The sequence below is a fragment of the Stomoxys calcitrans genome, chromosome 3 (assembly GCF_963082655.1).
Source record: "Stomoxys calcitrans chromosome 3, idStoCalc2.1, whole genome shotgun sequence".
Classification (NCBI taxonomy): Eukaryota; Metazoa; Arthropoda; class Insecta; order Diptera; family Muscidae; genus Stomoxys; species Stomoxys calcitrans.
Window position 1 is genome coordinate 181210644 of NC_081554.1, and position 27196 is coordinate 181237839.

At 37.4% G+C, this 27196-nt stretch overlaps 1 protein-coding gene across 1 annotated transcript in view; it reads left to right on the forward strand.

Moving 5' to 3' along the window:
• Positions 1 to 27196, forward strand: part of LOC106087535 (nuclear hormone receptor FTZ-F1 beta) — a 118740-nt gene that overhangs the window by 64376 nt on the left and 27168 nt on the right. Inside the window, exon 2 of the mRNA XM_013252593.2 lies at positions 2406 to 2477. The gene's annotated coding sequence lies outside the window, so the exon portion shown is untranslated. The remainder of the gene's footprint in view (positions 1 to 2405; positions 2478 to 27196) is intronic.

The following is a 27196-nucleotide window of genomic DNA, read 5'->3' on the forward strand; positions in this document are numbered from 1 at the left end:
TATGGCAGCTCTGCGTAAATATCGTCCAATAGGGAACATATTCTGGTCAGATAACAGAAGGCTTTAAACAACTCACAGTTTCAAATTTCATCGAAATCGTATAATAAATGCAACGTTTATGGGTATAAGACCCTAAATCAGCAGATCGGTCTATGTGGCAACTATGTCTAAATATGGTCGGACCTGGACCCTTTTAAGCTTCAAACATCTAGAGGCCTAGTCCAAATCAGTATTCTCAATTTCAGTGAAATCGGGTAATAAATGCGGATTTTATGGGCTTAAACCCCTAAAACGGAGGATTGGTCTATATGACAACTATTTTAAAATATGGGCCAATGTAGTCCATTTTCAGATTGAATGTCGGGAGGCTTCAAATAACTCACAATTCCCAATTTCAGCGAAATTGCTTAATAAATGTGGCTTTAATGGTCTTAAGACCCTAAATCGGCGGATCAGTCTATATGGCAGCTATATCTAAATAAAGTCCGACTTAGACCATTTATGCCTCAAAGAACGAGAGGCCTAGTCCAAATCACAGTTCTAAATTTCAGCGAAATCAGGTAATAAATGCGGCTTTTATGGGCTTAAGACTCAAATTACAACAGACAGACGGACGGATACAGGGGCATCGTTAGAAAGTCGTACAATTTTACAATAAAATAAAATAAAATAAATATAAAATAAAATAAATATAAAATAAAATAAAATAAAATAAAATAAAATAAAATAAAATAAAATAAAATAAAATAAAATAAAATAAAATAAAATAAAATAAAATAAAATAAAATAAAATAAAATAAACTAAAATAAAATAAAACTAAAATAAAATAAAATAAAATAAAATAAAATAAAATAAAATAAAATAAAATAAAATAAAATAAAATAAAATAAAATAAAATAAAATAAAATAAAATAAAATAAAATAAAATAAAATAAAATAAAATAAAATAAAATAAAATAAAATAAAATAAAATAAAATAAAATAAAATAAAATAAAATAAAATAAAATAAAATAAAATAAAATAAAATAAAATAAAATAAAATAAAATAAAATAAAATAAAATAAAATAAAACTAAAATAAAATAAAATTAAATTAAATTAGTTAAAATAAAATAAAAAAAATAAAATAAAATAAATATAAAATAAAATAAATTAAATATAAAATAAATATAAAATAAAATAAAATAAAATAAAATAAAATAAAATAAAATAAAATAAAATAAAATAAAATAAAACTAAAACTAAAATAAAATAAAATAAAATAAAATAAAATAAAATAAAATAAAATAAAATAAAATAAAATAAAATAAAATAAAATAAAATAAAATAAAATAAAATAAAATAAAATAAAATAAAATAAAATAAAATAAAATAAAATAAAATAAAATAAAATAAAATAAAATAAAATAAAATAAAATAAAATAAAATAAAATAAAATAAAATAAAATAAAATAAAATAAAATTAAATTAAATTAGTTAAAATAAAATAAAATAAAATAAAATAAAATAAAATAAAACTAAAATAAAATAAAATAAAATAAAATAAAATAAAATAAAATAAAATAAAATAAAATAAAATAAAATAAAACGGATACAGGGACATCGTTAGATCGTCGTAAAATTTTACGACGATCAAGACTATATATCTTGTCTGGTCTGAAATGGATTTTTCCCTGCGTTGCTAACGGAATGACTAAATGAATATACCCCCCTATGCTATGGTGGTGGGTATAAAAATCACTGCAACTGCAGCAGCCATTATCGAGACATGCGCTCGCACCACAATTTAACTGCAACAAAAAGTTGTTTTGGGACAAGGTTATTTCTAAAGTTGATGCAGTTGCAGCTACTGCAGTACGTTTGCTTTATTGGCGGCAATAGCTGCTTGGTGCTTGGTGGCCATAAACATATGGGGGCCAACGAAATCATCAACGCTGGCTGGAAATCTAAAAATGTTCAGTACGTAAATGCTTTTTAGACTGCGTTAATTATTTAAGAATGTTTTGTACATGGGTGAGTGTTTATGTGTGTGTGTGTGTGTGTGTGTGTGTATGTTTCTCAATTCTGTTGTTTACAAAGAGAAAATGTTGGCTGTTAATAACCATCCATCTATCAAAACGGCTATACAAGCACAAGTAAATTTACCACATTTTTACTTTTTCATTTTATAGTGAAGGTCATTTACTCATTAACTTATGGTGGAATAATTAAAAGCATAATTTCCCTTAATGACCTTTTTGGCTAAGGAAAAGCCTGCAAGTTGTTTTAATCAATTAAAACAACAAAATTATAAATGAAGAGAAAATCTTTAAAGTGAAAATGCGAATAATTATGTGATTTTAACATTTGTACATCGCAATTTTTTATTTGCTTGTAATTCACATTGATTTTTTTTTATTTTCAGATGTTTTATTGTTTTAAAAGTGGATATACCTAGGAGAATTTACATATGCTTCCTTCCTTTGAAAGACTTAAGGTAAGAATTTAAGAACAAAACAAGTAAAAGCGTGCTAAGTTCGGCCGGGCCGAATCTTATATACCCTCCACCATGGATCGCATTTGTCGAGTTCTTTGTCCGTTATCTCTTTTTAGGCAAACATATGATAAAGGGAAAGAATTGCTATGATATTGGAGCTATAATATCAAGCTATCGTCCGATTCGGACCATAATTGAACCGAAAGTTGGAGACCATAGTAGAAGTCGTTGTGTAAAATTGCATCCAATTCGATTAAAAATTGCGCCCTTTAGAGGCTCAAGATGTAAAATAGGGAGATCGGTTTATATGGGAGCTGTATCAGGCTATATACCGATTCAGACCAAAATTGACACGTGTGTCGAAGGTCAAAATTTCAGCCAAATCGAATAATAATTGCGACCTCTAGAGGCTCAAGAAGTTAAGATTCCAGATCGGTTTACATGGCAGCTATATCAGGTTATGGACTAATTAAAACTATATTTGTCACAGTTGTTGGAAGTCACAATAAAACATTTCTTGCAAAATTACAGCCAAATCGAATAAGAATTGCACTTTCTAGTGGCTCAAGAAGTCAAGATACAAGATCGGTTCATATGGCAGCTATATCAGGTTATGGACCGATTTGAACCATACTCAGCATGGTTGTTGGAAGTCATAATAAAAGACCTCATGCAAAATTTTAGCCAAATCGGATAGGAATTGCGACCTCTAGAGGCTGAAAAAATCAAGATCCTTGATCGGTTTATATGACAGCTATATCAGATTGTGTTTCGATTTGAACCATACTTAGCATAGTTATTGGGAGTCATAACAAAATACCTCATGGAAAATTTCAGGCAAATCGGAAAGAATTGCGCCCTACAGAAGCTCAAGAAGTCAAGATTCAAGATCGGTTTATATGGCAGCTATATATGAACATGGACCGGTATAGCCCATTTACAATGCCAACCGACCTACACTAATAAGAAGTATTCTTGCAAAATTTCAGCCAAATTGCGACCTCTAGAGGCCCAAGAAGTCAAGATCCCAGATCGTTTTATATGGCAGCTATATCAGGTTATGGACCAATTAAGACCATATTTGGCACAGTTGTTGGAAGTCATAACAAAACACTTCTTGCAAAATTTCAGCCAAATCATATGAGAATTGCGCCCTCTAGGGGCTGAAGAAGTCAAGACCTCAGACCGGTTTATATGACAGATATATCAGTTTTTCGACTGATTTGAACCGCACTTAACACAGTTGTTGGAGCCAAATCGGAAAAGAATTGCGCCCTACAGAAGCTCATGAAGTCAAGATCCAAGATCGGTTTATATGGCAGTTATATCTAAACATGGACCGATTGCGCCCATTTACAATCCCAACCGACCTACACTAATAAGAAATAGTCTTGCAAAATTTCAAGTGGCTAACTTTACTCCTTCGAAGGTTAGCGCGCTTTTGACAGCCAGACGAACGGACGGACGGATAGACGGACGAACATGGCTAGATCGACTTAAAATGAAATTAAAATCAAGAATGTATATACTTTATGGGGTCTCAGGCGCATATTTCGAGGTGTTACAAACAGAATGACGAAATTAGTATACCCCATCCTATGGTGGAGGGTATATAAAAAATAAGCAATAAAATGGTCATTTGAAAACCGATTCTCTCGAAATTTTCCAGGAAGGATTTTCTTATGACTCTTAGCATTATTGGTGAATTTCATGGAAATCGGATCAGATTTGGATATAGCTCCCATATATATGTTCGACCGATTTGCAGTAAAAATGCAATAAAATGGTCATTTGTTAACCGATTCTTTTGAAATTTGGTAGGAAGGATTTTCTCTTGACTCTCGATATTATTGATATATTGCATAGAAATTGGTACAGATTTAGAAATGGCTTTCATATATATGTTCTTCCGATTTTCTCTCCTAGATCCACTGCAAGCGCATTTATTGACCAATCTTCCCAACATTTTGCACAACGCTTTCCTCGACGACTTCCACAATATGCATAGAGTTTGGTCGAAATCGGTTCAGATATACATATAGCTCCCATGTATATGTTCGTCCGATTTTGAGAAATATTGCAATAAAGTGCTCATTTGTTAACCGATTCTCTCGAAAATTTGCAGGAAGAATTTTCTTACGACTCTTAATGTTACTGGCGAATTCCATAGAAATAGGTTCAAATTTGGATATAGCTGCCATTTATGTATTCCGCCTGATTTTCGCTTCTAAAGCCACTGCAAGCGCATTTATTGGCTAAACTTGCCAAAATTGTGTTCAACACTTTCCTCGATGACTCCCACAATATCTCAGGATTAGGGATTTTAATAACCCATCTGAAAACATCTGCCGAGGTCCATCAAAATTTGTTCAGAATTAGATATAGCTCCCACTTTGTATTTATAGGGTAGGTTTAGGGTATTATAAAGTCGGCACCGCCCGAATTTTGCCTTTCCTTACTGGTTTTAAAAAATGTTGTCAAAATTTTATTTATAGAAAATTTTGTCAAAATTTTATTTATAGAAAATTTTGTCAAAATTTTATTTATAGAAAATTTTGTCAAAATTTTATTTCTATAGAAAATTTTGTCAAAACTTTATTTGTACATAAAATTTTGTTAAATTTTTGTCAAAATTTTATTTCTATAGAAAATTTTGCCAAAATTTTATTTCTACAGAAAATTTTGTAAATATTCAGCCCTGTTCTTCTCCTTTGTCGACAACTGCCATCACCAAACTGTCCCTAGGAACATTAGCAAAGGTTCATAGACCCATCTATTGTTCGCCCTAGTTCTTTTAGGTATGGGATGCTCTCCTGGTGACCGCAGCCTTTTCGGTGACTGCGGTACAGTTTCCGAATCAAGACGTGTAGTATTTGGCCTATCCTCTGCAGCGAGTCCCCGAGCCCAATTTAGACAGTCTCTCTCCCTAACAGTAAGAGTCTAAGGATCATTCGCATCAAGCCTCTCAATAAACCTGAGAGAGATGCGATATGATTCCAACCTCTTAAAGAGAATGTTGCTTTGCCGGGGAAAGCCGATGGCCTAGGTAAATTATGGACATGCGAAGATAGAATAGGCTGTGGCTAAATGCTTTGCTGCGTTCACCTACTTATGATTTAAAATTTTGTCTTCCAAATGTGCTTGAATTTGGCTTCTAACGATTTGGCGCCCAACGTGGGACATCATATAATTTCCTAAATCCAATCACTTTAATGAGTGGAAATTTTTAGCTATTGTGAGTAAACAAAATCCTTCTGTTGTTATATTTTGTCTGCTGAAACATTCGAAGTTCCCAATGTTTGTTTACGATTTGGCGCCCAACGTGGTTCACCATTTTGTTTTCTAAATAGAAACACTTTACTGGTGCTATTTCTTAGGCTGTGGGAACATTTTGCTTATGACTGGGATGGAGGTAGTTACAACTCAGGGCATATATTTTTGTGAGAAATCGATAATGTTTAATTTTTTCATTACATTCTTGTCTCTGGACCTTGACTTGATTTCCATAATGTTTTAGTTAATCTTTTTCCAAATGCACGATAACAAAATCTCACAATATTTTCTGGGACACTAAAAAACAAAGTAAACAAAAAAAAAAAAAAACCTTAGATCCATGACAATTGTAGAAAATGCCATTACGATGATAATTTTGTGAAGTACTATTTTCTGTATGCTACTCTATGTCGAGATAGCTTTGGATATTAACAAACAGAAAAATTCATATAGCACAACAAAAAATAGCAGAGCATAAGCCAGCACCAGACCACACCACACCCTCGGCAGCATTTGCAACGTTGTCAGGCATAATGGCAGCAGATAGACAAACGGACGGACACAAAGACAGCAGCAGTAACAAAGCCAAGTGTGATAGCGCTACAGAAATTATTTAAGTGTCAATAATCTGAAAACGTGATAAAACTGGACTCAAATGACACCAGACAAAAATAGAACATGGCAACACATGGCCAGCCGGCCAGTCAGTCAGTTGGTGAGCCACACACCATGTCCATGCCATGTCAGGGAAATCTAAGTGGCTGGTTTGAGCATTACTACAATAAGCAACAGCAACAAAAGCGACGTCAAAGTGACAGAAAAAAAGCCCCACAGTGGACAACATTTTTTCTACATTCTGCCGATGTTGCAGTTTTTTTTTCATTTGGTTTGGTTTGCCTCACACAGCCATTAGAGACAAGAAATCAAACGTTAATGCCATAGATTTCTCCTCCCCGGATTCCAGACATTGTATGTATATGGTAGAGAATAATACATACATTGTGTCAATAGTCAAAGATTGGTTATGCCAATGAGATCCGTATGTACTCCACCAGCCTAAAGTGCGACATCTATTAGCCAATTCCTTTAATGTAAGCATGTGTGTGTGTGTGTGCCTAGTGGAGTTAAAATATGGAAACTTGATTTGACCGTAATGGACGCACCTGTTGAAAATCATGTTTTAACTCTGCACTTCCCACCTACCTCTTTGAATGTTCCATAGTTTGTGTTGGTAGTTTTCTATGGTGGAGATTTGACTTGCCTTCGTCTTCTGCCTGCATAATTTAAAAATATTTGCAACAATTGCAACATTTTTCCCATTAAGTTGTTCATTTTGGTCTGGCCTATCCGGCTCAGTGAAGGAAACCAGAACTATGTTGGTGACATGTATGAAGTAGAATGTCAGAAAATGAGCGGCATTTAATGGTCTTGAATGATGGACGATTTATCATCGTTTATGGGGAAAAAAAGAAAGATCATGGGAGTCATTGACTGATAGTTATTGATGGGTATGGAAAATGGCAATTAAATAAAGATGAAGTTGAGGTGTGCAACTAAAGTATAGGATTTTTAGTTAGAATTACAAAAGATTTCATTAAAGGCTAAGTCATTGAAGGTAGTACAAGGCATTTTCAAAAACTTAGAAGTTGGCGCCCAACGTGGGGCATCATATAATTTTTTCAGTCGATAAACTTTTACTGAATTCCGCTTCATAGGCTTTCTTTTGTCATCCAAATCAGGAGAATTGATTCAATGATTGTTTTAACGACTTAGCGCCCAACGTGGGGCATCTTAAAATTTGCTTTAAACTCTTTCGACTTTGGTGTAATTGGAAAAGCGAATTGACAAAAAAGCCTTCTATGCTAAATTTAGTTCGACGAAATGCTTCAATGATCGTTTCAACGAATGGGCGCCCAACATGGGGCATCATATAATTTTTTCAGTTGAAAAACTTTTACTGAATTCAACTTCATAGGCTTTCTTTTGTCAGCCAGCTCAGGAGAAATGATTCAATGATTGTTTAAACGACTTAGCGCCCAACGTGGGGCATCATAAAATTTGCTTTAAACTCTTTCGACTTTGGTGTAATTGGAAAAGCGAATTGCCAAAAAAAGCCTTCTATGCTAAATTTAGTCCGACGAAATGCTTCAATGATCGTTTCAACGAATAGGCGCCCAACATGGGGCATCATACAATTTTTTCAGTCGAAAAACTTTTACTGAATTCAACTTCATAGGCTTTCTTTTGTCAGCCAGCTCAGGAGAAATGATTCAATGATTGTTTTAACGACATAGCGCCCAACGTGGGGCATCTTAAAATTTGCTTTAAACTCTTTCGACTTTGGTGTAATTGGAAAAGCGAATTGATAAAAAGTCTTCTGTGCTAAATTAAGTCCGACGAAATGCTTCAATGATCGTTTCAACGAATAGGCGCCCAACATGGGGCATCATATAATTTGTTCAGTCGAAAAACTTTTACTGAATTCAACTTCATAGACTTTCTTTTGTCAGCCAGCTCAGTAGAAATGATTCAATGATTGTTTAAACGACTTAGCGCCCAACGTGGGGCATCATAAAATTTGCTTTAAACTCTTTCGACTTTGGTCTAATTGGAAAAGCGAATTGATAAAAAGTCTTCTATGCTAAATTTAGTCCGACGAAATGCTTCAATGATCGTTTCAACGAATAGGCGCCCAACATGGGGCATCATAAAATATGTTCTCAACTTCTTGGACTATGATGAACTAATGAAAGCAGCCGGTTATAGGAATACCGGAATGACCCGATGGAGTCCTTCACCGGCAAAGGCTGCCGCCTCAGTGTACAACATACTGCTACAACAAATGAGGGCTAAAATGGGGTCTCCAGATCTGTTGAAGTGCTTCAATGATGGTTTAACGCTTTGGCGCCCAACGTGTGGCATCATACATTTTGCTTTTAACTGCTTCAACTATGAGCTTCTGTGTTGAGTTTAGTTTGCATGATCAGCTAATGTACTGATTATATAACGGATTGGCGCCCAACACGGGGCATCCAAAAATATGCTATTAACTGGGTTGCCCAAAAAGTAATTGCAGATTTTTCGGTCGGCCAAATGAAGTTGATGATGACCAAATCAAAGCATTAATCGAATTGGATCGTCATGTAACTGAGCGTGAGATAGGAGAGAAGTTAAATATACCAAAATCAACCGTTCATTATCACATAAAAAATCTTGGACTGGTGAAAAAGCTTAATATTTGGGTACCACATGTATTGAAAGAAATTCATTTAACAAACCGAATCAACGCTTGTGATATGCACCTTAAACGCAATGAATTCGATCCGTTTTTAAAACGAATCATAACTGGAGATGAAAAATGGATTGTTTACAACAACATTAGTCGAAAACGATCATGGTCCAAGCATGGTAAACCAGCTCAAACCACTTCAAAGGCTGATATCCACCAAAAGAAGGTTATGCTGTCTGTTTGGTGGGATTGGAAGGGTGTGGTATATTTTGAGCTGCTTCCAAGGAACCAAACCATTAATTCGGATGTTTACTGTCAACAAATGGACAAATTGAACACAGCCATCAAGGAGAAGCGATCAGAATTGGTCAATCGTAAAGGTGTCATATTCTACCAGGACAACGCTAGACCGCGCACATCTTTGGTCACTCGCCAAAAACTGAGTGAGCTTGGCTGGGAACTTTTGATGCATCCACCATATAGCCCTGACCTTGCACCATCAGACTACCATTTATTTCGATCTTTGCAGAACTCCTTAAATGGTAAAACTTTCGGCAATGATGAGGCTATAAAGTCGCACTTGATTCAGTTTTTTGCAGATAAAGGCCAGAAGTTCTATGAGCGTGGAATGGAATTTAGCCAGGAAGATGGCAAAAGCTTATCGAACAAAATGGCAATTATATATTTGATTAAAGTTCATTCTTAGTTTTATTAAAAATGCATTTACTTTCTTTTAAAAAATCCGCAATTACTTTTTGGGCAACCCAATAAATGAAAAAATGCTAATTTGCCCATATATATTCCGTTAAGACACAGGGTCAAACTTCTCACATATTAATGAGTGCTGTCCGAATCAAGTTTTAAGCTCAATGATAAAGGGCTTCCATTTTATAGCCGAACGGCGTTCCGCAGTGCCACACCTCTTTGTGGTTGAAGTTTTTACATGGCATAGTACTTCACAAGGGGGGGTATAACCACCGCTGGGGGGGGTATAACCACCGCTGAAAAATTTTATGATGCTCTTGCCAGGATTGGAATCCAGGCGTTCAGCGTCATAAGTGGACATGCTAGCCTCTGCGCTACGTTCGCCAAAATGTAAGCTAACTTAACCTCTGGAAGTGCTATAATGATGATTTTAGCGTTTTGGCGCCCAACTTGGGCATTATATAATTTTTCAAATGAAACACTTTTCTGAGCTCTATTTCTTAAGCCGTGTGGTAGCATTTTATAGTTTTCAATTTCTTTTGATATGCCTAATTAGTCGAAGTGCTTCAATGATTGTGGTGTAACGATTTGGCGCCCAACGTGTGGCATCATACATTTTGCTTCCAACTTTGTGTTTCTGTGTTAAGTTTAGTTTTTATGATCAGCTGAAGTACTCCAATGATTATTGTAATGGATTGGCGCCCAACACGGGGCATCCTAAAATTTGCTATTAAATCCATCAAAAGTCTTCTGTGCTAATATTAGCCTGTCAGATATGACCTTCCCCCTTTTGACCATCTATCATCCGTTGTCCTTCGGACCTGATCCTGAGGACTTAGCTTACATGTCGGTTTCTCTGGAATGTGTAAGGTAGTTCCTAGTCTCGCAAGCTTGTCTGCTCTATAATTCCCTGTATATAATAAATTTAATATAGCTAGATATCTGGAAGTTGCAAATAATTGTTCTAAGGCTTTGGCACCCAACGTGGGGTATTGTATTGCAAATTTTACCCATGAACTTTAAGGAACAGGGCCCACTTCTCGCATATGAGGCCCCCTTTGCTATTCTATTCAAGTTTAGGCTCAATGATAGGTCGCCTCCTTTTTACAACCGAATCCAAACGGCGTGTCGAAGTGCTGCACTTTTTTGGTGCAAAGTTTTTTTCATGCCATATTATCTCACAAATGTCGCCAGCACTAGGCGGGGATATAACCAGCGTTTGAAAAATTTGCTGATGTTCTCGCCAAGTTTTGAAACCCAGGCGTTCAGCGTCATAGGCGGACATGCTAACCTTTGCGCTCCGGTGGCCTCCTTTTGTATTGTAATTTGTCCTATTGTATTGAAATTTGTCAGACTAATCCAAGACCTTAAATGATTATTAAACGCTTTGGTGCCCAAAGTTGGACATTAGAAAATTTGCTTTCAACTCATTCGGCTATTAGGTATAAAAAAAAGCTTATTAACAAAAGTCTTTGCGCTGAGTTTAGTCTGTCGTTGTTTTAATGACTTGGCGCTTGTTGTGACTTGTTGTTGTTTTAATGACTTGGCGCCCGACGTGGCGAATCGTATTATTTTCTGAAGTTTGTCCGCCAGATTGGTAGAAGTGCTTAAATGACTATTTAAATGCTTTGGCGGACAACGTGGGGCACCATAAAATTTATTTTGAACTCCTTTGTGTATTGTCAATTAATTAAAGGCTTTTGTGAAAAATTATGACCGCCAGATCATTTAAAGTGCTTCAATTATATTTTTTAATGATTTGCCGCCCAAAGTGTCCATTCACATTGTACGGTAGATTCAGGACTTTCTGTATTAAAATTAGTGTAGTACGATGTGTGTAAGTGCTACAATGATTATTCTATAGACTTGGCGCCCAACGTGGGAATCCTATCATTTTCTAAATCTAATCACTTTACTGAATGCAATATCTTAGGCTCTCGATACGTTTTCTGCTTTCTGGTGAATTAAATAAGGCGTTCTGTGTTAAATTTGATCAGATAAGAGCTTCAATGACTGTTTAACTGCTTTGGCGCCCAACGTGGGGCGAAGCCATGTTTTATGTTTGAAGTTTTACATTGTACCTTTAGGTTCATATGCTCGTTTTGGGAGGTTTTGAGGGTTGGAAGGCCTACTGAAACTTAGCCCTTAGAATAAAGGGAATGTTAAATATGCTCCCCTCATAACCACAAAATGAGCTCATTCCTCATTTTATTCTTTAAATCTTTCCATCATGGATATGATTTGTATGCCCTCCACCTTAGGATGGGAGTATACTAACATTGCCATTCCATTTGTAACCCATCGAAATAATGATCTGAGATCCAAAATACAAATTTTCCCATGAACATTCCACTAAGGAACCGGGTCAAACATCTCTCATATCAATGAGTGCTGTCCGATTCAAGTTTAAGCTCAATGATAAAGGACCTCCTTTTTAAAGCCGAGTGTGAACGGCGTCCCGCAGTGCGACACCTCTTTGGAGAGAAGTTTTTACCTGACTGCCATACCAAACGGTACAATGCCTCAGTGTGAACGGCGTCCCGCAGTGCGACACCTCTTTGGAGAGAAGTTTTTACCTGACTGCCATACCAAAGGGTACAATGCCTCACAAATGTCGCCATTTAGACCCAACAGAGTATTATATTCTTGATCGGTATAGACATTCTAAGACTATTTGGCCATGTCCGTCCGTCCGTCTGTCTTTGTGTAGAAAGCACGCTTTCGAAGGAGTGAAGCTAGACGCTTGAATTTTTTTCTGGTCTATGATTTGATATAGTTGCCATATAAGCTGATCTTCCTATTATACTTCTTGAGAGTATACTCGAATAGCGGCTCTAGAGAGCGCAATTTTTTTTCTAATTTGGTTGAAATTTTGTAGCATGAAGTTTTCTATGGTACTGAACGGGTGTGCCAAGTATGGTTTGAATAGGTTCAAAACCTAATATAGCTCCCTCAATAAAACCGATCTGGGATCTAGACTTCTTTAGCCTCTAGAGGGCGCAATTCTTATCCGATTTAGCTGCAGTTTTGTGCTGTGAAGTTTTCTATGACACTCAATAGATGTGCCAAGTATGTTTCGTATAGGTTAAAAACCTGATATAGCTCCCATATAAACCGATCTCGGATCTTGAATTCCTAAGCCTCTAGATGATCTTGACTTCTTGAGCCTCTAGAGGATCTTGACTTCTTGAGCCTCTAGAGGCCGCAATTCTTATCCGATTTGTCTGAAATTTTGTACTATGGAGTTTTTTATGACACTCATTAGATGTGCTAAGTATGGTTTGAATAGGTTTAAAACCTTATATAGCTCCTATATAAATCAATCTCGGATCTTGACTTCTTGAGCCTCTAGAGGGCGCAATTTTTATCAGATTTTGCTGAAATTTTGCACTATGAAGTTTTCTATGATACTCAACAGTTGTACCAAGTGTGGTTTGAGTAAGTGCAATACCTGAGATAGCTACTATATAAACCGATATCGGATCTTGACTTCTTGAGCCTCTTGAGGGCGCAATTCTTATACGATTTAGCTGCAGTTTTGTGCTGTGAAGTTTTCTATGATACTCAATAGATGTGCCAAGTATGTTTCGTATAGGTTAAAAATCTGAAATAGCTCCCATATAAACCAATCTCGGATCTTGACTTCTTGAGCCTCTAGATGATTTTGACTTCTTGAGCCTCTAGAGGGCGCAATTGTTATACGATTAAGCTGAAATTGTGTACTATAAAGTTTTCTATGACACTCAATAGATGTGCTTAGTATGGTTCGAAAAAGTTCAAAACCGGATATAGCTCCCATAAAAACCGATCTTGCATCTTGACTTCTTAAGCCTCTAGAGGGCGCAATTCTTATTCGATTTAACTGAAAATTTGTACTATTAAATGTTCTATAACATTTAACAGATGTCCCATGTATGGTTCGAATAGGTTAAAATCTGACATAACTCTCTTAAAAACCGATATCGAATCTTGATTTCTTGAGCCTCTAGAGGGCGCAATTTTTATCAGATTTTACTGAAATTTTGCACTATGACGTTTTCTATGACACTCAACAGATATGCCATGTATGGTCCGAATAGGTTCAAAACCTTATATAGCTCCCATATAAATCAATCTCGGATATTGACTTCTTGAGCCTCTAGAGGGCGCAATTCTTATCCGATTTGGCTGAAATTTTGTACTATGGAGTTTTCTATGACACTCATTAGATGTGCTAAGTATGGTTTGAATAGGTTCAAAACCTTATATAGCTCCCATATAAATCAATCTCGGATCTTGACTTCTTGAGCCTCTAGAGGATCTTGACTTCTTGAGCCTCTAGAGGAACTTGACTTCTTGAGCCTCTAGAGGGCGCAATTCTTATCCGATTTGGCTGAAATTTCGTACTATGGAGTTTTCTATGACACTCATTAGATGTGCCAAGTATGGGTTGAATAGGTTCAAAACCTTATATAGCTCCCATATAAATCAATCTCGGATCTTGACTTCTTGAGCCTCTAGATGGCGCAATTTTTATCAGATTTTGCTGAAATTTTGCACTATGAAGTTTTCTATGACACTCATTAGATGTGCTAAGTATGGTTTGAATAGGCTCAAAACCTGATATAGCTCCCATATAAATCATTCTCGGATCTTGACTTCTTTAGCCTCTAGAGGGCGCAATTCTTATACGATTTAGCTGAAATTTTGCATTATGAAGTTTTCTATTTCTGTCAATAGATATGCCATGTATGGTTCGAATAGGTTCAAAACCTGAGATAGCTCCCATATAAACCGATCTCGGATCTTGACTTCTTGAGCCTCTAGAGGATCTTGACTTCTTGAGCCTCTAGAGGGGCGCAATTCTTATCCGAATTGGCTGAAATTTCGTACTATGGAGTTTTCTATGACACTCATTAGATGTGCTAAGTATGGTTTGAATAGGTTCAAAACCTGATATAGCTCCCATATAAATCATTCTCGGATCTTGACTTCTTGAGTCTCTAGAGGGCGCAATTTTAATCAGATTTTGCTGAAATTTTGCACTATGAAGTTTTCTGTGAAACTCAACAGATATGCCAAGTATGGTTCGAATAGGTTCAAAATCTGATATAGCTCCTATATGAACCGATCGCGGATCTTGACTTCTTTTGCCTCTAGAGGGCGCAATTCTTATACGATTTAGCTGAAATTTTGCACTATGAAGTTTTCTATTTCTGTCAATAGATATGCCATGTATGGTTCGAATAGGTTCAAAACCTGAGATAGCTCCCATATAAACCGATCTCGGATCTTGATTTCTTGAGTCTCTAGAGAGCGAAATACTTATCCAATTTTTATCCCATTTCGTTGAAATTGTGAACAATAACTTCTACTACGATCTCCAACATACCCACCCGAATCGTTTCAAAACCTCATGCAGCCCAATAGCATAGCCAGCTTTTATTTGTTATTTTTTTTATCAAAGTTCATTAATCGTCCTTTGTTCAATATGGTCACATGTTTTTTTATGTGCTGTTTTGACCTTTCTTTGTTATTGTAAGTAACTTTTTATTCATCTTTCTTTCATTCTATTGTATTTTGCTCGGGGTGCACAACGTTGAAGACTTTGTGTCCAGTCGTTGGCCTTGTAGTTGTTGTCATATTTATTGTTGGTTGTTTTTTTTCTTTGGTATTTTGAAAACATCATGCTGTTCTATTCTTAGAACTGTTGTTAATGTCAATGTCATCTTAATATTCCCATGAACCAATGCCAATGTTTTCCATTCCAATACCCCTACTGCTCTGTATGGAAAGTTATTGACGCACCAAGCAGCAGGCACTGGTAAAAGCTATAATTTTGTTGAAAGTTCGTAGACACACATATTGTAGTAGTGGTCATAGGGGAAAGATAAAGAAAGGAAATGCCAAAATACAAGGCTGAGACAGCAAAAGTACTGAAAGTGGGTAAAGATAATGTAAAACCACCCAACCACCCTTTTGATACACCCTTAAATGTGCTTGTTGTTCTTTGGCATGGCAACAAGTGTTGCATTAAATGCAGCCAGATGTGGGTGCCTTTGTCTGTGTATGTGTGTGTGTGTGATAAAATGTAGTTACTTTTTATGATTGGCATTGACATGTTTAACATTCACATAATGGGGTTGTGTTGTGGGGAAAGTAGAAGGCAGAATTAAAAGGATATCATGGAAGCGTATAACATACAACATTGTGTGCCCAAACAAAGGAGTTGTAGATAAATAAGCTGAGATGAAATGAAGACTATGAAGAATTTATTCGGGGGAAAAATACATTTTATAATAGGGGTGATTTAACAGGACAATTTGGAACAAATTTAAGAAGACATTTTTTAGAAGACGGATTTTTGTTTTTTAAAAAGGCCAACAACAATAGTAACAAGTAAAAGCGTGCTAAGTTCGGCCGGGCCGAATCTTATATACCCTCCACCATGGATCGCATTTGTCGAGATTCTTTTCCCGGCATCTCTTCTTAGGCAAAGAGAATATAAGAAAAGATTTGCTCTGCTATTAGAGCGATATCAAGATACTGTCCGGCTTGGACCGCAATTAAATGTTGGAGAACTGTGTAAAATGTCAGCCAATTCAAGAAGTAAACTAGAGATCAATTTATATGGGAGCAGTATCAGACTAGAGACCGATTCAGATCATAAAAAACACGTATGTTGATGGTCATGAGAGGATCCGGAACAAAATTTCAGGCAAATCGGATAATAATTGCGACCTCTAGAGGCTCAAGAAGTCAAGACCCGAGATCGGTTTATATGGCAGCTATAACAGGTTATGGACTGATTTTAACCATACTTGGCACAGTTGTTGGATATCATAACAAAACACGTCGTGCAAAATTTCATTCCAATCGGATAAGAATTGCGCACTCTAGAGGCTCAAGAAGTCAAGACCCAAGATCGGTTTATATGGCAGCTATATCAGGTTATAAGCCGATTTGAACCATACTTGGCACAGTTGTTGTATATCATAACAAAACACGTCGTGCGAAATTTCATTCTAATCGGGTAAGAATTGCACACTCTAGAGGCTCAAGAAGTCAAGACCCAAGATCGGTTTATATGGCAGCTATATCAAAACGTGGACCGATATGGCCCATTTACAATACCAACCGACCTACACTAATAAGAAGTATTTGTGCAAAATTTCAAGCGGCTAGCTTTACTCCTTCGGAAGTTAGCGTGCTTTCGACAGACAGGCGGACGGACGGGCGGACGGACAGACGGACGGACATGGCTAGATCGACATCGAATATATATACTTTATGGGGTCTCAGAAGAATATTTCGAGTAGTTACAAACAGAATGACGAAATTAGTATACCCCCCATCTTATGGTGGAGGGTATAAAAATTAAAAATTTTGCCCAAAGACCCTATTGGGGACTGGTGCGATTTAAGTTAGCTAAACGTTATGCAAACTCTGTCAAAACCACTAACTTTTCATTCGCCAAATCTTCGAAATCAGCTAGTTTTCCCATATAAAATCTGCAGATTTCGATGAGTTTGAGAACAAATCAAGTGACAAAAAGTTAGTGGTTTTGGCAGTAAGTCAAAACAGGCCACTTTGGTTGAGAATTAAACCCCTTCGACCGAAATTCCATGACTCTGGGTATAAATGAAATTTTATTGGTATATTTCAGATAGCCATAAAATTCCAAGACGATTTAACGATGCACAGTGGGATAGAACCAAAAAAAAGCTAGTAAAAGTATGTCATTTGAAAGCGGATTAAAATAAATAGACCAAAATTCCATGACTCTGGGTATAAATGAAATTTTTTTGGTATGTTTCAGATAGTAAAATTCTAAGACGATTTAACGACGCACAGTGGGATAGAACCAAAAAAAAAGCTAGTAAAAGTATGTCATTTGAAAGCGGATTAAAATAAATAGAGCTGAGGTGTTATCGAAACCAAATTTTAAGGCCATAGATGGTCCGGGTATCTCTTGGCTGGGCCCTAAAGTTGGTCACCTCGGCATTTCGAAAAAATTGTTCGGTCTGTTAAATCTTCGTTTCTTGTCCGATTTTCAAAATTCCTTTTTTTGTTGGGTATTGCTACAAGAAATAAATCGATTGAGGTTTTCAATATCTCCACTGGTTTCAGGAATATTCGTCTTTCTTTTTGTCGCTGCTTCTTCGGCTTCATATTTTGCAATTTACGGAGACATATGTGGTTCGATTTTCATTTTGATGCATGATTTTGAATATGCCATTCCGACATATGCATTTCCAACCCTATAAAGTGTATATATTCTTGATCGTCGTGAAAATCTAAGACGATCTAGACATGTTCGTCCGTCTGTCCGTTGAAATCACGCGGCAATCTTTAAAAGATATTGAGCTGAAACTTTGCACAGATTGTTTTTCTGTCCATAGCCAGGTTAAGTTCGAAGATGGGCTATATCGGACCACATCTTCTTATAGCCCCCATAATGACCGATCTGCCGATTTAGGGTCTGGGGCCCATAAAAGCCACATTTTATCAGATTTTGCTGAAATTTGGGACAGTGAGTTGTGTTAGGCCCTTCGACATCCTTCTTCAGTTTAGACAGTATAGACCGATCTCTCGATTTAAGGTTTTGGGCCCATAAAATATGTATTTATTGTCCGATTTCAATAAAATTTGACATCGTGACTTATGTTATGTTTTTATTATAGGTGTCCCTTATGGTTCAGATCGGTCTATATTTGGATACAGCTGCCAGAAAGACCAATATTTTAAACTACAAAACTGGACAATGACTTTTATTTATTAGACCGGTCAATATCCGCGTCGAATTTGGTCCAAATCGGAACTTATTTCGATATAGCTGCAAAAAATTACGCATTTTTCTCCGGATTATGATGAAGGGTGGTTTACGTATAAATAAATACAAAAAATTATTTGGACCAAACAATAGTTGTAACTTCCACAGCAAATTTACTGAAAAACGCCGATTTTAAAATCATCTTTACCAAACAATATTTGTAGCTTCCACAGCAAATTTACTGAAAAAGGCCGATTTTACAATCATCTTAACCCGAAAAGGGTATTTTGGGGATTTTTGTAAAAAAATCGGGCAAAGATAATTTTTGGTTTTTTAAAGACACTTTTTAAAATCATCTTAACCCGAAAAGGGTATTATGGGAATTTTTGTAAAAAAAAGATCGGTCAAAATTAATTTTTGGTTTTTTAAAGACACTTTTATCCGCAAAATTAAAAAAGAAAGAATTACTAAGATATCCCTATTCAGTTTCTTTTAAGATTTTATTTTTCAATTTAAAAATCGGTCCACAAATGAATATTTGGCAACACGAACCATTTTTCGAAATGCCGAGGACTTAAGGGGCCTGCGAAAAGGCGCCCGGACCACCTAGGGTCTTGCAAATGATTTCACCTTTGCTTTAACCATTTCAAATTTGAGAGAGTTATCTCTATCTCCGTTTTCAAATGGCATATTTTTTACTAGTTTTTTAAGGCTATATCCCACTGTACAAAGTCCGTGTGTCTGTCCGTCCGTCTGCTACAGTCTTTAAAAATTGAGATGTTGAGCTGAAATTTGGCATCCGCAGGTTAAGTTCTTAAATGGGCCAAATCGGACTTTATTTGGATATAGCTACCATATAGACCGAATTGCCTATTTAGGGTCTTAAGCGCATAACAAGCGCATTTATTGTCTGATTTTGCTGAAATTTGGTACAGTTAGTTCCACTATGGGCCCATTCATCCGACCCTCATATGGTGTATATCTGGCGTATCTTATATTATAAATTTTTAATGATGATTTAAAAAAAAACAAGTAAAAGCGTGCTAAGTTCGGCCGGGCCGAATCTTATATACCCTCCACCATGGATCGCATTTGTCGAGTTCTTTTCCCGGCATCTCTTCTTAGGCAAAACAGGATATAAGAAAAGATTTGCTCTGCTATTAGAGCGATATCAAGACATGGTCCGGTTTGGACCACAATTAAATTATATGTTGGAGACCTGTGTAAAATGTCAGCCAATTCGAATAAGAATTGCTCAAGAAGTAAAATAGAGAGATCGATTTATATGGGAGCTATATCGGGCTATAGACCGTTTCAGACCATAATAAACACGTATGTTGATGGTCATGAGAAAATCCGTCGTACAAAATTCATTCAAATCGGATAAGGATTGCGACCTCTACAGGCTCAAGAAGTCGAGATCCCAGATCGGTTTATATGACAGCTATATCAAGTTATGAACCGATTTGAACCATACTTGGCACAGTTATTGGATATCATAACAAAACACGTCGTGCCAAAATTCATTCAAATCGGATAAGAATTGCGCCCTCTAGAGGCTCAAGAAGTCAAGACCCAAGATCGGTTTATATGGCAGCTATATCAGGTTATGAACCGATTTGAACCATACTTGGCACAGTTGTTGGATATCATAACAAAAATCGTGGTGCGAAATTTCATTCCAATCGGATAAGAATTGCGCAATCTAGAGGTTCAAGAAGTCAAGACCCAAGATCGGTTTATATGGCAGCTATATCATGTTATGGACCGATTTGATACATACTTGTCACAGTTGTTGGATATAATAACAAAACACGTCGTGCAAAAATTCATTCAAATCGGATAAGAATTGCGCCCTCTAGAGGCTCAAGAATTCAAGACTCAAGATCGGTTTATATAACAGCTGTATCAGGTTATGGACCGATTTGAACCATACTGGGGACAGTTGTTGGATATCATAACAAAACACTTCGTGCAAAATTTCATTCCAATCGGATAAGAATTGCGCACTCTAGAGGCTCAAGAAGTCAAGACCCAAGATCGGTTTATATGGTAGTTATATCAAAACATGGACCGATATGGCCCATTTACAATACCAACCGACCTACACTAATAAGAAGTATTTGTGCAAAATTTCAAGCGGCTAGCTTTACTCCTTCGGAAGTTAGCGTGCTTTCGACAGACAGACGGACGGACGGACATGACTAGATCGACATAAAATGTCACGACGATCAAGAATATATATAATTTATGGGGTCTCAGACGAATATTTGGAGTAGTTACAAACAGAATGACGAAATTAGTATACCCCCTATCCTATGGTGGAGGGTATAAAAAGTCAAATTCAGAAAAGTTGATAACATTTTAAATCGATATTACGGTCCATATAATTTAATGGTCCACCCGATTGGTCCAATTTTGGCATACTCTTGCCAACATTTCGACCGCTATATCACGAATAAATGCTTCAATGTTGTCTTCCAATGAGTCAATTGATGCGGGCTTGTCTATATAGATATGAGCTTTAACATAGCCCCACAAAAAATATTCTAAAGGCGTTAAATCGCACGATGAAGTCGGCCAATTGACCGGTCCCGAACGTGAAATAAAATGTTCACCGACCTCGCCTCTCAATAAGTCGATTGTAACGCGTGCTGTGGGTCATGTGGCACCGTCTTGTTGAAACCATATGTCATGCATGTCAAGTTCTTGCATTTTGGGCAAAAAAGTTGGATATCATCTCACGGTACATTACGATTTGTATCATCCTTGAAGAAGTTCGGTCCAATGATGCTACCAGCCCATAAACCGCACCAAGATGTGACTTTTTCTGAATGTTTCGGTAGCTCTTGCAATGCTTGTGGTTTATCTTCACTTCAAAATCGAAAATTCTGCTTATTTAGCCAAAAATGAGCTTCGTCGCTGAACACAATATTTGGACAAACAAGTAAAAGCGTGCTAAGTTCGGCCGGGCCGAATCTTATATACCCTCCACCATGGATCGCATTTGTCGAGTTCTTTTCCCGGCATCTCTTCTTAGGCAAAAAAGGATATAAGAAAAGATTTGCTCTGCTATTAGAGCGATTTCAAGATATGGTCCGGTTTGGACCACAATTAAATTATATGTTGGAGACCTGTGTAAAATGTCAGCCAATTCGAATAAGAATTGCGCCCTTTGTGAGCTCAAGAAGTAAAATAGAGAGATCGATTTATATGGGAGCTGTATCGGGCTATATACCGATTCAGACCATAATAAACACGTATGTTAATGGTCATGAGAGAATCCGTCGTACAAAATTTCAGGCAAATCGGATAATAATTGCGCCCTCTAGAGGCTCAAGAAGTCAAGACCCAAGATCGGTTTATATGACAGCTATATCAGGTTATGGACCGATTTGAACCATACTTGGCACAGTTGTTGGATATCGTAACAAAACACGTCGTGCAAAATTTCATTCCAATCGGATAAGAATTGCGCACTCTAGAGGCTCAAGAAATCAAGACCCAAGATCGGTTTATATGGCAGCTGTATCAGGTTATGGACCGATTTGAACCATACTTGACACAGTTGTTGGATGTCATAACAAAACACGTCATGCAAAATTTCATTCCAATCGGATAAGAATTGCGCACTCTAGAGGCTCAAGAAGTCAAGACCCAAGATCGGTTTATATGGCAGCTATATCAGGTTATGAACCGATTTGAACCATACTTGGCACAGTTGTTGGATATCGTAACAAAACACGTCGTGCAAAATTTCATTCCAATTGGATAAGAATTGCGCACTCTAGAGGCTCAAGAAGTCAAGACCCAAGATCGGTTTATATGGCAGCTGTATCAGGTTATGGGCCGATGTGAACCATACTTGGCACAGTTGTTGGATGTCATAACCAAACACGTCGTGCAAAATTTCATCCCAATCGGATAAGAATTGCGCACTCTAGAGGCTCAAGAAGTCAAGACCCAAGATCGGTTTATATGGCAGCTGTATCAGGTTATGGACCGATTTGAACCATACTTGGCACAGTTGTTGAATGTCATAACAAAACACGTCGTGCAAAATTTCATTCCAATCGGATAAGAATTGCGCACTCTAGAGGCTCAAGAAGTCAAGACCCAAGATCGGTTTATATGGCAGCTATATCAAAACATGGACCGATATGGCCCATTTACAATACCAACCGACCTACACTAATAAGAAGTATTTGTGCAAAAATTCAAGCGGCTAGCTTTACTCCTTCGGAAGTTAGCGTGCTTTCGACAGACAGACGGACGGACGGACGGACGGACGGACGGACGGACGGACGGACGGACGGACGGACGGACGGACGGACAGACGGACGGACATGGCTAGATCGACATAAAATTTCACGACGATCAAGAATATATATACTTTATGGGGTCTCAGACGAATATTTCGAGTAGTTACAAACAGAATGACGAAATTAGTATACCCCCCATCTTATGGTGGAGGGTATAAAAAAGTGGATCTTTGGCCAATTTTCCAAGATCGCATAGACCAAACTGAAGATGTTTGACTGTGAAACGAAACACCAAACGTGCGTGAGTTGTTTAAACCAGTGCTTCCTAAAAGATAATAGCTAAAAAATCACCCTTTTTATCCCTCACCCTGCATCATATTTGTCAAGTTCTTTGCCCGATATCTCTTTGTAGACCAACAAAGGACAATAGATAAGAATTGCTATGCTATTGGAGCTGTACCAGGTTATGAACCGATTGGGGCCATACTTGATCTGGCAGTTGGAAATTATTGTGCAAAATGTCAGCCAAATTGGATAATAATGCGCCCTCTAGAAGTTTTTGAAGTAGAAATGGGAGAACGCTTTATATGAGGGTTATGTCAGGTTATGAACCTATTTAGACAATACCTGGCACCGTTGTTGTTATTGAAAACAAAACACTTCACCCAAATGGGATAACAATTGTGCCCTCTAGCGGCTCAAGAAGTCAAAACCCGTGACCGGTTTATAAGGGAGCTATATCAGGTTATCAACCGATTTCGACCATAAAACATTTCATGCAAAATTTCAACGAAATCGAATAAGAATTGCGCCCTCTAGCGGCTCAAGACCTCAAGATCGAAAATTGGTTTATATGGCAGCTATTTCAAAACATGGAAGGATATAGCCCATTTATAATCCCAACCGACCTACACTAATAGGAAGTATCCGTGCAAAATTTGTGGCGCCTCGCTTCATCAGTTTATTGACCGATTCCGATCATATTCGGTAATGATGTTGGAAGTCATAATAGAAGTCCTTATGCCAAGTTTCAGCAAAATCAAATGAAAGCTGAAGATTTTAAAGGCCCATGAAGTCCAATCCGGGGATCGGCTTGTATTTTATCAGTTTATAGTCCGATTCTGATCTGACTTAAAACCGATTCGGATGGAAGTGAGAACAGAAACCCGTTAACCAAGTTTCAGCCAATTAGGATGAAATCTAAGGCTTCTAGGGGATTAAGAATATAAATCCGTCATTTCATAGACTGATTCGGGTCATACTCGGCTCTAATGTTGGAAGTGAGAACGGATGTTCTTGTGCCAAGTTTCAGCAAAATCAGATGAAAACTGAAGATTTTAAGGACCCATGAAGTCAAATTCGGAGATCGGCTTGTATGGGGGTTCTATCAGTTTATAGTCTGATACTGATCTGACTTCAAACCGATTCGGGTGGAAGTCAGAACAGAAACTCGTTAATCACGTTTCAGCCAAATCGTATGAAATCTAAGGCCTCTAGGGGCTCAAGAAGCCAAATCCGTGTATCGGTTTGTATGGGGACTATATCCTTTCATAGATCATCGATTTGGGTCATACTCGGCTCTAATATTCGAAGTGAGAACGAATATCCTTGTGCCATGTTTCAGCCAAATCGGATGAAACTAGGGATTTTAGGGGCTCAACAAGTCAAATCCGGGAATCGGTTTATATGGGGGGTATACCAGTTTAATGACCGATTCGGATCAAACTCGGCAATGATGTTGGAAGTCATAATTTAAATTCTTGTGCCAAGTTTCAGCCCAATCTGATGAAAACTAAGGATTTTAGGGGCTCAAGAAATCAAATCCGGGGATCGGTTTGTATGGGGGCTATATCAGTTTATAGACCGATTCAGATCGGCTCTTATGTAGGAAATGAAAATGGATGTCCTTGTGCCAAGTCTCAGCTAAATCGGATAAAACTTGGTGATTTTAGGGGCTCAACAAGTCAAATCCGGGGATCGGTTTGTATGGGGGATTATAGACCGATTCAGATCATACTCAGCACTGATGTTGGAAGTCAGAACAGAAACTCATGTACCAAATTTTTGCCAAATTGAATAAAAAACGAAAGGGGCTTGAGAAGTAAAATCCGGGGATCGGTTTGTATGGGGCTATATCCGTTTATAGTATGATTCGGATTATACTCGGCACTGAAGTCCTTGTGCCAAATCGGATGAAAACTAAGGCTTATGGGGGCTCGAGAAGACAACTGCGGGGATTCGTTTGTATGGGGGCTATATCAGTTTATAGACCGATTCAGGTCGGCTCTTATGTAGGAAATGAAAATGGGAGTCCTTGTGCCAAGTCTCAGCTAAATCGGATAAAACTTGGTGATTTTAGGGGCTCAACAAGTCAAATCCGGGGATCGGTTTGTATGGGGGTTTATAGACCGATTCGGATCATACTCAGCACTGATGTTGGAAGTCAGAACAGAAACTCATGTACCAAATTTTTGCCAAATTGAATAAAAAACGAAAGGGGCTTGAGAAGTAAAATCCAGGGATCGTTTTGTATGGGGCTATATCAGTTTATATTGGGTTGCCCAAAAAGTAATTGCGGATTTTTCATATAGTCGGTGTTGACAAATTTTTTCACAGCTTTTGACTCTGTAATTGCATTCTTTCTTCTGTCAGTTATCAGCTGTTACTTTTAGCTTGCTTTAGAAAAAAAGTGTAAAAAAAGTATATTTGATTAAAGATCATTCTAAGTTTTATTAAAAATGCATTGACTTTCGTTTAAAAAATCCGCAATTACTTTTTGGGCAACCCAATAGTATGATTCGGATTATACTCGTCACTGAAGTCCTTGTGCCAAATCGAATGAAAACTAAGGCTTATGGCGGCTCAAGAAGCCAAATGCGGGGATTGGCTTGTTAACCGATTAGGATCATACTCGGCCCTAATGTTGGAAGTGAGATGTCCTTGTGCCAAATTTCAACCAAATAAGAAGAAATTTGAGGTCTCTATGCACTCAAGGCCACTGTGGCCGCCTATGACGCTGAACGCCTGGGTTCGAAACCTGGCGAGACCATTAGAAAAAATTTTCACCGGTGGTTTTCCCTTCCTAATGATGGCAAGCAACATTTGTGAGGTACTATGTCATGTAAAACTTCTCTCCAAAGAGTTGTCGCACTTCGGCACGCCATTCGGACTGGGCTATAAAAAAGAGGACGCTTTTCATTGAGCTTAAACTTAAATGAGCTTAAACTTAAACTGCACTCCGTGATATTTGAGAAGTTTGTCCCTGTTCCTTAGTGGAATGTTCATGGGCAAAATTTGCATTTTGTTATACGCTCAAGAAGTCAAAACTGGGTATGACTTTATATGGGGCTATATCCCAATCTGAAACGCTATGGTCCATTTGCATTAGCAAACGAACGGCTCGCCGTTCGGACTCGGCTATAAAAAGGAGGACCCTTATCATTGAGCTTAAACTTAAATCGGACTGCAGTCCGTGATATTTGAGAAGTTTGTCCCTGTTCATGTTCATGGGCAAAATTTGCATTTTGCTATGCGCTCTAAAAGTCAAAACTGGGTATGACTTTATATGGGGCTATATCCCAATCTGAAACACTATGGCCCATTTGCATTAGCAAACGATAAGAAGTACGAGTGGAAAAGTTCAACCGGATAGCTTCATTCGTTCAAACGATTTCGTCATTTTGACAGACGGACGGAAGCACATGGCTATAATGACTCAGAACGGCCCGAGGTTTAAGAGTATATACACTTTATGGGGTCTCAGATCAATATTTCGAGGTATTACAATGATTGACTGTATTCACCTCATGGCTATAAAAACTTAAAGCTAAATTTCATTAATAGCTGCCACGCATATCGGGTGTCAACCGTTCATGCCGATAACGATGTCATGGCCTCATGGAAAGGTCACTGATTAGACTTTCGAGTTGGATGAATCCTAACAGTTGTAGAATGAACCCAAAGAATACAAAATTGGAGCTGTTTACTCAAAGATATAAAGAACAAGATACCGGGTGGCAGAACTCCCATCTCTGAATGGGATCACGTTGCAGTTATGAAAGCAAGTCCTTGTTCTTGTTACGAAACTATCCTGAAGCAGGAGTAAGCTTACGAAAGAAGCTTAAGACACAGTGCTTGCTAAACAAGATCTGAATCAATGTTTTGCTTTATAAACTGAGTCTAGTTTTTAGAGCATACAACAACCCGATTACTAGCTTAGGTGAATGTCCATAGTGGCATGCGGCGGATTAATATCTGCCCCCTCTTTTCAACCTTACCTAACCTAAACTGAATCTTAGCCTCAAAAGCAACTACAAAAATTTTTTTTCTTTTTTTTCCGAAACCCACCTTTATTGCATGATCTAGGTTTAAAGTTATAACGCCTTACCTAAACCTTTCATAATTCAAATGTTATGATTTGAAAACTATTTGATCTTTGACACCCTCAAGGTTTGAGCCAAAACATTACACCTAACACGGTGATTTGGCCAAATGCAAA